The sequence below is a fragment of the Protopterus annectens genome, chromosome 2.part1 (assembly GCF_019279795.1).
Source record: "Protopterus annectens isolate FY-2018-M chromosome 2.part1, PAN1.0, whole genome shotgun sequence".
In the NCBI taxonomy this organism is placed as follows: Eukaryota; Metazoa; Chordata; order Ceratodontiformes; family Protopteridae; genus Protopterus; species Protopterus annectens.
This window is the reverse complement of record NC_056729.1, coordinates 957,830,270-957,845,994: the sequence shown is the minus strand read 5'-3', so window position 1 is coordinate 957,845,994 and position 15,725 is coordinate 957,830,270.

Here is a 15,725-nt window from a genome sequence, read left to right as displayed (position 1 = left end):
TGGCCTATAACCACGAACCTTAAAACCTTGTAAAGGTTTATTGCTTTCCATGAGAAAAGTGTCATCCTGGTTACAAAGCCTGGGCACTCAAGTGACTTGGTTGTCAATCACATTGCGGAAAATATATATCGGGTGCATACCAGAAAAATGCACCATATGATTCCTCCACATAGGTTTCCGATACAGCATAGTATTTATCCCTTCAATAGGATCCAATAGGATCTTGACATCCAGAAATTCAATATCTGTTCTGGACATTTTTGCATCGAATTTTAGAAACAAAGTAGTCTGTGTTAAAAAAATCCACAAAATGTTGGGCTTCATCCTAACTTCCAGCCCATAGAATCATAATGTCATCCACAAATCTATTATAGAGGAGCACATTCCCTTTCCATTGGAAGTTTACATTCAGTGCCCATAGATCTTCCCACAGGGCCAACATGAGATTAGCATAGCTATTCGCGCAGGGGGTACCCATAGCTACGCCCCACTTCTACCAATAGTAGCTATCTCCATAAACAAATAAATTGTTCTCTAGCACCAGTTCCAATAGGCTGCAGACAACATAGGAGTCTAATTTCCTTTCTCTATACAAATCTCTTATGGCTTCAACACCATATGAGTTAGGAATCGATGTGAACAAACTATGAACATCCATAATGACTAAAAGCAAATGGGAGAAGTCATAGATGTTAGTAGTGGCTTCCTGTAAATGCTGTAGGAACTGTGCCGTATCTTTCACTATGTTCTTGTAATCATTCAATAGCTTTTTCAGCTCATTTTCCAGAATGATTGAGAGGGTTTCTGTTTACCATCCTCTGCCTGCCACTATGGGACACATAGGTGGTTTAAAGCTGTTTTTATGGATTTTTGGCAGTCCATTGATGATAGGTATGACAGGATGTTCTACTACAAAAAATTTGTATAGTTCCTTTGTTATACTCCTATTCATAAGCATCTCATAAAGTACATCTTCTATCCTTCTTTTCATCACATCAACTTCTTTTTTCGTAATTCTTAAGTATGTTGCTTGATCACTGAACATATCCAACATAATTTCATTATAATCATCCGTACTCATCACCGCCACAGTTCCTCCTTTGTCAGCTGGTCTAATGGTTAAATCCTCTCTAGTTTGTAGTTCTTTTAAAGCATCCAATTCTTTTTTGGTCAAATTCTGATAGTGTTTACCTTTGCCATCTGTCCTAATTTTGGCTAGTTCTTGTTCACATAAGTGCATAAAAATCTCAACCGTAGGATGGCTTACTGGAACAAACGTGCTAGGCTTCTTAGGTGTTCTTTCAGAGTCATGATCTGATCTAACATTGAACCCAAAAATATGTTTTAATGTCACATTACATCCAAAACACTTCATATCAGTCACAAACTCATACAGCGGTGAATGTAAAGCTGGAATAAAACTTAATCCTTTCTCCAGTAGAGTAACAAACTCTTTTTTTCAGAATACTATTCGAGATATTAACAACTAAGGAATTCATCACAAAACTTTCCTTCTCTTCCTTTCTCTGCTTGCAGGTCTGCCTACACATGGCTCCTTCACATTTATTAAAAAAGGAAGTTGCTGTTCAATAGGTAGATGTATCGATCCTTTCTTGGGTATGGCTCCTGCTTGTATAGTGCGCATAGAGGATGATTCATTCATACAAGTAGGATAAGGAGCATTTGCTGTATTGTTAAGTTGCTCCATGGGAACCTCAAGGGTTCCTTCTATCAAACATTCTATATCATCATTTTGAGCACACATATCTGCAGTGGTGGTGCTGTGGTAGCATTGTCGCCTCACAGTAAGACATTGTCCTCTTCAATTCTCAGCTGGAGTGTCTTCTGTGTGGAGACATGTGTTCGTTGAAGGTTGTGCGTCAGGGCTGGTAGCTCAGCATGTAAAAATCTACTGCCAATCATTAGCGGACCGGAGTTCCGCTGTAGCGACCCCTAACCGGGAGAAGCCAAAAGATACAACATCAACAACATCAACACTCCCATTGGTTACATTTATATCAATATGGGCTCCATTCACTTGATGAACCACAGCTCTGTCATTTCATGTCGCGTTTTATCTCACCTCTTATGCATCTGGTTGGTTGCAATGACATCATTCTCACTCCTCTTGTCTCCCTGCCTAGGGGCTCTAGGCCATTCAAAAAGGCGGCCTTGTTTAATATTATAATCCCTTAGTAACTTCTGTCTCTTCTGTTCCATCAATTTCACTTCATAGCTTGCTAGTCTGTCTTGCAAGTTCTCCAACCTATGCAAATTAGCTTCAGACAAATCTGCAGATTCTAGCTCCTTTTCTTTACTTTCAATAACTTTATTAATCTCTTCTTCTTGTGGCCTAAAGAAGACAATAAGTAGTTTCATGTAACTGAAGCTAGTGTGGATGTTGATCTCCTGTCATTTAGCTAACAATTCTGGGTAGGTAGTTCTGTACCTAGGCATACATTTAACTCTTAGTCCAAGGGGAATCAGCTGGCGATGAAGGCACACCTCCATGTGGAAATATTGCCATTGTAAATGCTTTAAGCAATAGGCTGCATTCTCCACTGTTTTAAATATTTCTTCAAAACCTAAGTCATTTGTTGAATCAACAGGTATCAGTAATTTTGTGCTGTCCAAATTAAGCTTCAGAAGAGGGTTTGTTGGATATCGTAAAAATTAGTATACCTTCACATGTACTACTAGGCTACCTGTTAGCATTGCTGAGCACCACACCGCAATGGGCAAACATGCTTAAACACACCTATTAATAAATAATGAATTACATCTGGTTTCTATTTTTAGATATCTATCAGGAGTCGGCTATGTATGTATAAGCTCCATTTGGCTCTGCTACGCTCTGCACCACACAAACAGCAATTGAAAAAAAAAATAAAGAGAAAAGAAAAAAAATAATTATGATAATCAATTACATCTGGTTTCTATTTTTAGATGTCTGGCAGGTGTCAGTTGTCTATATGTGAGCACAGCTTGGCATTGCTGTGCTCCATGCCTTGCAAACATGCAGTTAAAAAAAAACATAACACATCATAAAAATGACATATTATACATTTGACACACTTTGAAACATTACAGCAGTGGCAGGGAGCATTACAGGAAGACTCACACTCACCTACAGGCACAGGTAGCCACTACACCTGTCTCTACACTGATTCAAACTCCATGTTCCTTGACTCTCCTGTGGCAGCAAGCCATTAGAAATATGCATGGCAAGCTGCTGAGGGGGGATCTGTGGTCATGTAAACAGATGGGGTAAATCTGTTAGCTTAAATGGACATGGACATCTTATAGTCCACATTTAAAAGTGAAATGGGTCTGTATGACGAGCACTTTGTAGCATCCTTATCTTGCTTTAAAATAGGTGATATAAAGAAATATGTCCATGATTGGGGGACTTCAGCAATTGTTTTAATTTCTCTATTAACCTTATCTCATATATTAACAGCATCATACCGTAATATTTTATATAGTTCTGGTATAAGACAATCAAAGCTCGGTGCCTCATTATTTTTTTACTTTTTAATGTGATATTTTATTTCTGCTAAAGTGAATGGTATATCAATTTTTTAATGTGTTTACTTGTTATTTTATTATTTATATTTTCCCTTAGAAAAGTTCCAGCTATATCAACTATATCATCATTATCTAGGTTATTTGTATTCTACGAAGAGTAATTCATAAGCAGGAGACTACTTGCTTAAGAACAAATTGCTAACCAATACCCGACATGGTTTCAGACCATTCCATAGCACTACGACCGCACTATTGTCATTTATTAACATCATCAATTATCACAGGAGCAGCAGTCACTATGTCTCTTCTATATTCTTGGACATGTCAAAAGTGTTTGATATGGTCTCCCATACTAACCTACTAAACAGCCTCTCAGATCTACATTTCTGTAATTCCGCTCTTGCTTGGTTCAAAGATTACCTCACAGGAAGTCAACAAGCAGTCTCATGGCAACAGACCCTTTCACCCCTATTACAACTTGAACTTGGAGTGCCCCATGGCTCTGTATTAGGCTCACTTAAATTCTCTGTATTTACTAATAACCTCCATCTTGCAACCACTCATGCTTCGCTCATCCAATATGCAGATGACTCAACTGCAATTTGTTCTGCATCCTCCCTACTAGAATTTCAGGCACAAACTCAAAAAGCCTTTCATGAAGTTGAGTCCTGGATAACAAATGCTAATTTAATCTTAAACCCTAAAAAAAAACTAATAGTCTTCTCTCCTAACAAAATTATTCCCTCCTCAAACACTTTCTACATTACCTCCCATAACAATACCTTCCTATCCCCCTCACAGCACACTAAACTACTGGGAATAGACATTGACCATAAACTTACATTTGAGATTCATATTTCTCAGTCAGTTAAAAAGGTACACAAAAAACTCAGTACCCTATATAGGAACAAACACGATTTCACTAAAAAATACCAAAATAGCCATTGCCCAAATCCACCTACTCTCCACCTTACTATATGCAGCCCCCATTCTCATTAACCTTAAGAAATCTGAATTACAAAATCATGAAACCTGCTACAATAAAATAGTAAGAATTGCCACAAATTCACCATCTAGATCTTAACATTGCCTAGCACTCAAGCAGATGAACTGGTTAGAGCTTCCCCAAATTCTACACTACATACAACTCTCAATGGCCCACAAAATCATCTCAGAGCCTGAAAAAATACCTGTCTTACAAACTCTTCTTCAATCCTATGCTACCACTAGACCACTCCAATCCACCAACAGAAACCATATAAAAACCCATATATCCAAAAATCAAGCAGGAGAGTCCATCTTTGCAAACTACATAGGCAAACTCTGGAATGTCTTGCCAGCAAATCTTAACGCCTTACCATCCCTAACAATATTTAAACAATCCTTAAAAAAACTATCTGCTTAGCAAATGGATCTGCCCTTGCACTACCCCCAGCTGACAACTACCTATTCACTCTCCACAATCACCTCTCCAACACCTCTACACACCATGCACAATCTCTCATACAATTCATTTTCTATCTCACATCTACCACCCTACACAATCTACCATTGAGATACTTAATAAGAAGATAGTATATCACTAACTCTTGCTTGTTCAATATTTTCTTTAATATTTTGTAAATATGAACCACTCTTTGCTGCCTGGATGCAAGATAGAACACACTATGTGATTTTTGCTATTACTATAATGTAAAGCCTCTCTGTGAGTCTTTTTCCAAACATGTATAAAATACCACTAATGTCCTGATGTTTATGTAAGATTAGATTGATACTACAATATACGTTATTGGTACATAGCCTTGATGATTTGTACAGAATACATCTATGTATTAAGTTCAGAATATTCCTTCTAAGCATTGGTTGACTTGTATTAAACATTTTTATTCCTTATTTTTGTATTTTACTGTATTAATTGGAGCTTTTCTCCCCGAGCCTCCACTGAAAAAGGACACAAATGTAAAATAAATAAAAATAAATAAATTATTTATATTTTCATAAAATATTTTAAAGCCCTCAAAAATACCTTTAATATCTGTCCATCTTTCTTTTTTATTATTTCTGTATGTTATAATTTCTTTGATATAATTTAGTTTATTCATTTTGTCTGATCTAAAAGCAAATTTATGCACGCTTAAAAGGTTTATTGAATATGCCTGAAGTTTAACTTTTTTTCTGAGTGGTTGGAAGTAGGTAAGTAAAGAAGCTCCAGTTTGAATATAACAATTTTATTGTACCCAAAACTCAAGGTTATGTTCTGTTCATAAATTTAATATCAGCCTTTCAGTTTAATTCATTTTATTAGGATTTTGATTACTTTCATTCATTACAAAGATTGAACTTCATCAGTAAATGCTACAAAGCTTAAAGTGTGGAAATAAAAGTGATAACGAAAGTGGTGCTTATCAAACAGGTGGGGGCGGGGGTGGGCATCACTTCCTACTTGATCCATTTCAGCATGCACGTTATGTTGAGGCTGATATTCAAGCCTGGAAGCACATCAGCGTTTAGGAAAATTTGACATTTTAATTCTCAGTTCCAATGGGGTGTTGACATCACTGATGAAGCTGGGGACTGCTTCTAGTTAAATAAGTGGAATCCTGAAGATGTGAGGTAGCTGGTGCTGGGCTTGGCTAAGGCATTGTTATAATTATGGTTGTCGATAACTACCTGGTGTTCCCTGATCCTGTCCTTAAGTCTCCGTGTTGTTTTCTCTATGTAAAATGCGCAGCAACCAACACAAAGTCCAACGTAAGCCACATTGCTGGAGTTGCAGTTGAAGGATTTATTTAGGGGGATTGTGTTGTGGAGGAACTCAAGGTGATATCTTTCCCTACTAGAATGAATCTGCAGTAATTGCAATGTCTGCACTGGTTTATGTCTGTGTCTATATCATGGGGTGGGTGTTTTCCTGAATCTAAGGTCAGACTTGAACAGGCTATTAAGCACTGTGATTTTTTTGTAGTTAAACTCGGTAATGGCCCCTAACTCATTGCTGATGTCCCGACTACTCTTCAGGCTGTACAACTCCAGACAAATGCTAGATACTTTAATAAAACAACAAAGCTTTCAGATTACAAATCCTTCATCAGTGTTAGAATACCTATGCTAAATTCTAGAACCTTAAATAGTCAATTAAACAGTCACATGATAACAGCCAGCCTATAGACATAAAAATAATTACAATAATCATTAAATTATTTTAAAACTGTTTATATGTATAAAAAATATATAGAAAATCCATAAAACCATTTCTCATCTTATTTCTTTCTGTTTTTTTAACTAGTATTGGCTTAATAGTCAGTGCATTATTCAGTCCTGGTTTCATATCAGTTCTAAGCTTAATTATCCAAGTATATTCTCTATTCTCTAGAACATTGTTCAAGTCCCCACCTCTAATCTGTTTATGTACTAGATCTATTACTCTGAATTTCAAGCTATGGACATTTGCATTTTCCATTACATGCTTACTTAAAACATTACTTTCCATTATCCTACGTATATTTGACTTATGCTCTATAATATGATCTTTATGTTTCCTGCTGCTTTTACCAACATAAAAACATGAGCACATTTGTTTGGAGTTGTATTTATTGGATTTGTGCATTTGGCTACAGTTTCAGCTTTGTCACTGTCTTGACCTTAATTTCTTGTACTCTTTAGTATGTACCAGTTTCTGATTAGTATTTCCCTTATGCTATGGATGTTGAAGTAGATAGGTTGGGGGAACCTAGGAGTGTGATAGCTCTCCAGGAGTCATTTGAGGTTAGGTGCAAACCCATGCAGCAGAATAGATTTGTATTTAGTGGTCTTCTCCCTGGCTATGGCAAGGTGCTGGGTCTCAATTTGATGCCTGGGTTAGTGTCGCTCCAAGAAAAGGTTGGTAAGTTTTGCGCATCCCTTTTCAAAGGTGGAGTCATCGCTGACAATCCATCTGAGTCTGATGAATTGTCTCTCCATGATGTGCCTTATCAGGAAGGTAGGGTGCTGACTGTGGTAATTGAGGTAATTGCTTCTGAAGGTGGCTTTCCTGTGGCTGTCAGAGTGGAAAGCCAAGAGTGTGTGTTCAAGGGTGAGGTCTATGTCAAGGAACTGAATGTTAAAACCTCGGCCAGAGCTCCCAGAGAGGGTGAAGTTGAGGAAGCTGATGCCTTTTCAAGCTGCGGTTAAGAACTTGTCTAGTTCTCTATCCATTCCCTGCCAAATGAAAAAAAAAATGTCACCAATCTACCATCTGTATAGATGCACTTTTTGAAACCCCTTATCCCCACTAGGATGTCAGCTTCCCAAGAACTCAGCATGAGGTCAGTGCTGCTGATGGTAAAGTTTGTCATTGAAATGGAAAAAGCCTGTGAGGTACTTGTTGACTAGTGTGATGCCAATCTTGTGGGGAATATTGGTGTACAGTGCCAGTATGTCCAGGTTGACCAGTACTTGGTCATTTGTGGAAAATCTCATTCAGGAAGACCCTGAAGACAGAATTGTGAGTCCTGCACTATGGGTTAATTATCATGTCCAAGAACTTGAAGATGAACTCCTTCTTGGTTCTCTTGGAGGAATCAATGTGTCTGAAAGGGGGGTTAGTTTTCCTTTTGTGGATCTTGGGGATCCCAATAACTTACCCAGGCTGGTGTGGTCGACCGACATGTACTGGGATTCCTCTTCATTGTTACTCCCTAGGTGCAATAATTTGATGAGGGTTAGGTCAGCTTCCTAAAATTTCTGGATAACTGCTTCTGGGGTGACAATTGTCTAGCAATCATTTTGATTTAGCCCTTCATGCATACTTTTTAGGTATCTTTTCTGACTCATAACTACTAGTCCTGTCCCTTTATCTGATTTCATAATCCTGAGTTCAGGGTTGTTGCTAATATTTGGGTGGGTAGCTTGGAAACAGCATCACTGGTGTCTCTTTCACAAATTCTGGCAAACGCATTAATGGTGTTGCGAAGTGCTGGATTGACTAGGCTGTTGTGTCTCAAAGTACTAGATCATTTGTCAGTACAGTTAGACATAACCATTTTTAGATTTAATTTTCTGATGTAGAGCTTAAAGTCTAAAATGAGATAATTTACCCTGGCTCTTTGGGCTGGTATGAAATTGAGTCCTTTCTGGAGTACTGAGAGTTTTGCTGGACTGAGCTTGGACCTTGTAAGGTTAAAAATGGCTTTGATCAAGGATTCCCTGTGTGTCTGGTTGTTTAAAGTCCCCCTTTCAATCCCTGCACTCATCCCCTGTCTCTCCCATGGCCACTCTCCTGTCTCTGGTTTGGTCTGTTTATGTTCTGAGTCTTGGATAAACAATCTGCCTGGTCTTGGTGGGTGGAGATGGGTCATTCAGGGGCTGCGATCAGGTCTGTTGTCTTTTTGTGGAAGCCTGGGCTGCCTGTCATGGTGAGGCTGGTCAGGACCCTGTCCAGCAGCTGAAAATCATCCAGTCTGTACTGCCTAGTAAGGGAGGCTCTCCTTCTTTTCCTGGTGGTGTCATTCTCCTCTGTGTCTATGTGGGGTGGTTGAGTTGAGCTTGGAAGCTCCGTTTGTGTCTTTTGGGGGGGATAAGCTGTTGTGTCCCAGTATTGCAGTAGGTCCCTGTTCACTTTTTTCTTTTTCCTTTGATCAGGGTGGCCATGTGTGCTGACATCTTGGCATTAATGCTGTCCCTAAGGGGTTGAAGTTGTCCAATGAGTGGGTGATTTGAAATGGTGGGGTTCAGCACTGTAATTTAGTCACTTAGTTTGAGCATCTTTTGTAGGTTTCATTCCACAAGCATTTTGAGCACTCTAATAACTGCATTGTTGTAGATCTGGCATAGCATGTTGTATACAGGGCTGTCAGTGGTGGTCTCATTGTGGAATTTCTAACATCGTAGTCCTTGAGGGACAATTTTGCTGTTGATACATTTGGTGAGGTAGTAGTTGCCATATTCAATGCTCTTGTAGGTTGTGAGCAGCTTCTCCAAGGTGTAGTTCAAGTACTAGCATTGCCCTGGTGTCTCTGTCTTATGCTGGTGGTTGTTGGTTTGGAACCTTGTGGTGTGTTGGGGTAATGGAGATCTTGGAATGGGTTATGCACATTCGATGCCAGTATCAGGCCCAGAAACTCATGTTCTGTTTCTCTCGCTGCTCCACCATTCATGGGGATGCTTCTGTGTCCCAATGTGTCTTCTTGTTGGAGCCTAGGGACTTGGTGATGGTATCCAATTTCCTTCAGTAGACTTGAGCTTTACCAATACTTTCACAGAGTGTGAAAAAAAACAGAGGATAAGTCTGTAGGTAAACTGTAGATAGTAAAGTTGAACATCTCCTGACTGTTGTCTTGGATTTTGGGTCATTCCTTCCATCTCTCCAATAGTGACATAACTTAGCACTACAAACTTGTAAAACTATCTAAAAAGTCTGTGTACTTATATCACTTACAACTTTTTTCTGAGAGACTGCCAGTAGGCAAGGAAAGAAACTCCAGTTGCAATATATCGATTTTATTCTACCAAAAAATCAACATTGTGTTCCATTCGTAAATTTAATATCATTTCAGTTCAATTCATTTTATTAGGATTTAGAGTGCTTTCATTCATTGCAAAGGTCAAACTTCTTCAGAAAATGATACAAAGCTTAAAGTGTGGAAATAAAAGTGGTAACAAAAGTGGTGCTTAGCAACCAGGTGGGGATTGGGGTGGGTGTCACTTCCTACTTGATCCATTTCAGCATGCACCTTATGTTGAGGCTGCTGTTTAAGCCTGGAAATATGTCAGCTTTTAGGAAAATTTGCTATTTTAACTCTTTGAGTTCCAAAATGGCATTGACATCACTGATGAAGCTGGGGACTGCTTCTAGTGCTGAGAAGTCGAATCCTGAAGATGTGGGGCAGCTGGTGCTGTGCTTGGCTAAGGTGTTGTTATAATCATAGTTGTTGATAGTTAGCCAGTGTTCCCTGATCCTATCCTTAAGTCTTTGTTTTGATTTCCCTATGTTATATACACTGCAAGTGATGTAATGTCCAATGTAAACCACATTGTTGAAGTTTCAGTTGAAGGACTGATTTACTTGAATCATGTTACTGGGGGAACTCAGGGTAATAACTCTCCCTCCTAGGATGAAGTTTTAACTTCAGACTGACTGATAGTGCCATTTAGTTTTAGATTTAACGTTTGTGTGTCTGTTTTGGCCTGTGGTGTATTCAATTCTTTGTCCCATTCATTCCCTTGTTTTATTAGTATTCCAGCTTATAATTCTGTGATGTTTTAAATTGTCAGTTTTTAAAACAATATTAACGATTACTGCAGTATGGTCCAATAATGGACATGAAACTATTAAAACCTTTCTGATATGTGATAACAGATTGTTTGAAACAAAAAAATTATCAATACTTGTTTATGTTCCATATCTATATGAATAATGGGTAAATTAAAGTGACTTTGTTCATTAGCTCATATATATCCTTTAAATTCATAAGATTTACAAAATTCATTAAATATTTGGCTGAAGATGTGATTGTCAGCTTTCTATCTGCAGTGAAATCTTTGTCTGATAAAATACAGTTATAATCACCAGCCATTATGACTTCACATTTCATGTAATAGTCTATAGTGTCTACATAATTTTTTGCATCTTTAGCTCCAAACTCCTGGAATTCAGTATAAGCTCAACAATGTATATACTTTTCTGTTCCACTCAATTATAACAATGCTTAACATACTATTTTTATCAACATAGGTTTTTTTTTGCTTTAGGCATTACTGGTGAGTTCTTCCATAACGTGAGGGTGACTCTTCTTTTAACTCAAAAGCCAGAATCTGCTAAATCTGTAGCAATACTATTTCAGCTTTATATCATTGCAAGTATATGAATAGGCTCTCCTTTTCTACTGGATTATTCAATCCATTAATATTGATAGAGATGCATTTTAAATCGGACATTTATATAACAGAGAAAAAAGCACAGGTATAATGAAATCACATTTATATACAGAATTTATTATATACTTTATATATAACAATATGAAATCTTCAGCTATGGACAAAACTTTGGAAACAAATAAAAAATTATCTAATTATATAACCCTAAATCATTCTACCATGGAATAACATATTTTTATTTTGTTGAAAAAGACAAGCAAGCTATCTTTCACACTCTCCATTATAGTAAAAACACTTAGCTCATGCTTCTGATTCATATTAATGTATCGCATATTTTTAGCATGCATCATCTTAAAAAAGCCTGTCGGTGAGTTATTATGAATAAGAAAAGTTGAACAGGTGTTTAGAATCTTTATTATAAGTTGATCAAACCGAATATCTCTGCAATCATTTTTCCCTGTACCTCACATTATCTTTCTGGTATACTAGAGGGAGGAAGTCAGTTGTTATTTTCATATCTATTAATTTATACATCAGAAGTTTTTATATTTTTTATTTTATTTACTATGTGTAAAGTTGTTCACGGGATCATAAATTTGTAAATTAGTAACAGGTTAACTGTCCTTGTGGGCCAGTCCAAGCCCAGTCAATAGGAAAATCAGCCCCTGCACCTTACGCATATAAGGTGAACACATTAACCACTATGCCAACCTTCCACTTTTGTAGACATATTTATATTCTTTAACTATGTACATATTTACTTATTCTGCTCCGTTTGTTTTTATACTATGTCTTGTGCTATTACTATTTTATACGTTTTATATTTCAGCTCTAATCCTAGTGTAGAGTGTGAAGAAAATGAAACACTGTCATATGTGTTAGCATGTCTGGCAGGATATTTGTGTATATTCTCAGATTACCTTGTATTGTATGCCAGCATGTCTAATTGTAAAAATGCAAATATTTTTTAAAAAATTGAGTATCTCCCTGCTTATACAAATGTTTAAAGAATGTGTCAGTGTTCTGATACATTTCTAATTGCATGTTTGTAAGGGAGATTCTAAAATACAAACTGTTTATAGAGAATCAGCTGAATAGTAGGTGATGTCAATAGAATGCCCCTGGTTGCTCTGTGATTATTTGAACAGCTGATTGACAGGAAAGTAACTTTTTTAAACAATTGACTGTTATTTTTAAAATAAGACAGTTGAGACTGTTAACCTGGACTATATAAAAGAGACTACTGAAGTCAGTTTCTGGGCAGTTTGTGAAGAGCAGCAGTTAGGTGAGCATTGCAGTCAGTTACACTGATGTGCAGAAGACTCCTTAAATTAGATCAGGGACAGTATTCCCTAGTTTGATTAGGAAGATTTAGTTGTTTAGGTAGAGTTTTTCTGAAATGATTGACTTCTATCCTACAGTTAAATCTTATATTTCTGGTGATTGAATTTTCGTGTTTATTGAAATATATTTATTTACATTATTGTAGGGCAGGATTCACAAAGGCTTGCACGGAGTGTAAGAGACGTGTAACACTCCATGCAAGCTTCGCGATCCAGGAACAGCCCTAAACTCCATGTAAGAGACCAGCTAAAACGTCTCTTACACGGACTGGGCGTGGACATGCTAAATACCTCACTTGCAGCTGAAAGGTATGCAAATGAGGTATATTAGCGATCCACGAAGCAGAAACCAGCCTGTGTAAGAGTTGTTTTAGCTGCAGAAATGTACTCAGTTGACAACTGAGTACGTTTCTGCAAAATTCACAATGGAGCCATGTCAGCTCCAAATAAAGGGTGCATATGTGTCAGGCAGCATGCCAATGGCCAAATATGTGGCCATTGGCAAGGTAACCTGATGCAAAAATAATAAAAATATAAACCCAGCGCAGCCCCGCGCAAACAGGCTGCACTGTATAAAACATAAAAATGAAGGTTATAAACCCACAAATGTGGGTTTTATGCAATACATGGAATGACAATGCAGGGACCAGAAGACCAAAAGCAACATGGCCACCGTGTAGTGGTTGCTAAGGGGGGAAGCTGAGTGTAAGACATGTTAACTAAGCATTAGTAGGCAATCTCATGTAAATGAGGCTAAGGATACTGAATCTCACAGTTACATAGCAAATGAGCACAGTCTGAGTAGTGTAAGAAATACATAAGGGGGAGGAATAGAGTAGGAGATAGGTGACATCACAGGGGGGAATGGTAGAAAGAAATGCAATTCATTGGAGGTCAGTGTAACATGATAAATGACAGACACAGATCAGGGAAAGAGGAGTGCCACAAGATAAGTCTGGGAAAGTCAAGAAATGGAAGGTGGTACACTGTTACTTACACTAAAGTTTCTTGCTGGGCGTGCATGCGCACGTGTGCGTGCCATGAAGCGCGAGTAGGGCAGTGTACGTGCGTGTAAGGCAGACTGAGCATGTAGGAGCCTGTTGACAGACCTGTAACACTGTTTGCGCTGGTGTGCACACATTTTAACCCGAATAAGACGATTGTAAACCGTGTAAGCATGTGTGCACGAGTGTAAGCCCCTGTGAGTGCGTTTCTGCTGGTATGCATGCTGCTCCCCCCTGAGGAAACAGAAAGGAAAAAGGAAGCAACAGAATTAATAGGAAGCTAGCAGGGAATACTGCTGGAGCTAGCAGGTGAAAACAATTAGAAGCAGGCAATTACACAGGCAGAATAGTAGCCCAGCCCAGCACTTAAAACTCTGCAAACAGCAGTGCACGATGTTTCTCTCAAGAGACACTGCAAGACAGGAGTAAGCTAATAGAAGTGAAAACTGAAAAAGCTTCACTTAGAGCAGAAATGTTAGGGGCTGCCATAGCTGTCATAATGAGACATAGGCGACTTGCTGAGGGTGGTGACAATGCAGATGGTGCCAGACAACCCACAGTGAGGAGACGGAGAAGAGTGTAGAGGCCCAGGGTCACCTACCACGGGTTACATGAGCTGGAGATAGTAGAGCGCTATAGAGTGGACAGAGAGCTCCTGCAGAAAATAGTTGAGCTGTGCAGGCCACGCCTCACACACAGAACCAACAGAGGGGAACCCATCCCAGTGGAAACCAAGGTATGTGTTGGCCTAAGAATACTAGCGACAGGTACCTTCCAGAGACCAACTGGTGATATGATGGGGATATCACAGGCATCAGCCTCCAGGGTACTGCACCAGTTCCTGGATGCCATGTCAGCACATTTCGGTGATCATGTATATTTCCCCAATGCTCGTGAGGTATTGGCCAGCAATATGCGTCTCTTCCAGCAAATAGTGGAATACCCTGAGGTAGTGGGTGCAATAGACTGCATGCACATATGCATCAAAGCACCAGCCAGTGAGCGGGGTAGGGCCTACATTAACCGCAAGAGCTTCCCCTCCATCAACTGCCAGGTTGTGTGTGATGCCCAGGGCATAATAATGAATGTGTGTGCTGGCTGCCCTGGGAGTCACCATGATCCCCACATCTGGCATTTGATGCAGCTGTACCAGACATTTGCCAATGGGGACATCCCACACAGACACCTAGTGGGGGATGCAGGTTATGCACTGGAGCCATGGCTGATGACACCCATCAGAAATCAGAAACGCACACACACCTGAACAAGAACGCCATAATGAGGCACATGCACAAACATGTAATGTAGTAGAGCGTGTGTTTGGGCTGCTCAAGTCACAGTTCCGGTGTCTGGACACATCTGCTGGAGCCTTGCAGTCCACACCAACTACATGTACCCAAATTGTCATGGTATGTGCTATGCTACATAATATGATCTTGCAAAAACAGCTGCAGCAGGACCAGCATAGGGCTGGGCCAAACAGCCCCCCACCATTGCCAAGGCCATCACAGGCAGAGCGTGACTCGGAGGAGGAACAACCTGAGCCTGCCCCAGTAGGCAGAAGGAGGCATGCCCAGTATGCCCTGGCCTTGGCAAAGAGGCAACACATAGCACATACACTGGCTCAGTAGGAACCCTGGGAATGATACCCCCTTCTGACTCACTCAAATAATAACAGGGATGCCTAAAATGACATGACCTGCTCACAAACATGTACAGGGAGTGTAATATGCGCATCTGACAGAGGCAGCCCTGCAGCACCACCTGAGGCATGAATGCCATGTGTTAAGTAATGTAACACCATGTACTATATGCACAACTGAGGACCCTGACTAACATCCACCCTCAGCAAGCATGAAGCCACAAAATGACGATGGGATGATAAATAGCAATAACTGGCTGAAGTAATGCAGGTAGTCAAAGGGGAGCCAATGTGTTCCAGCCTGGGAAGACATGCAGAGCATGACATGATGCACCACCTGCTAGGGGTGGTGTG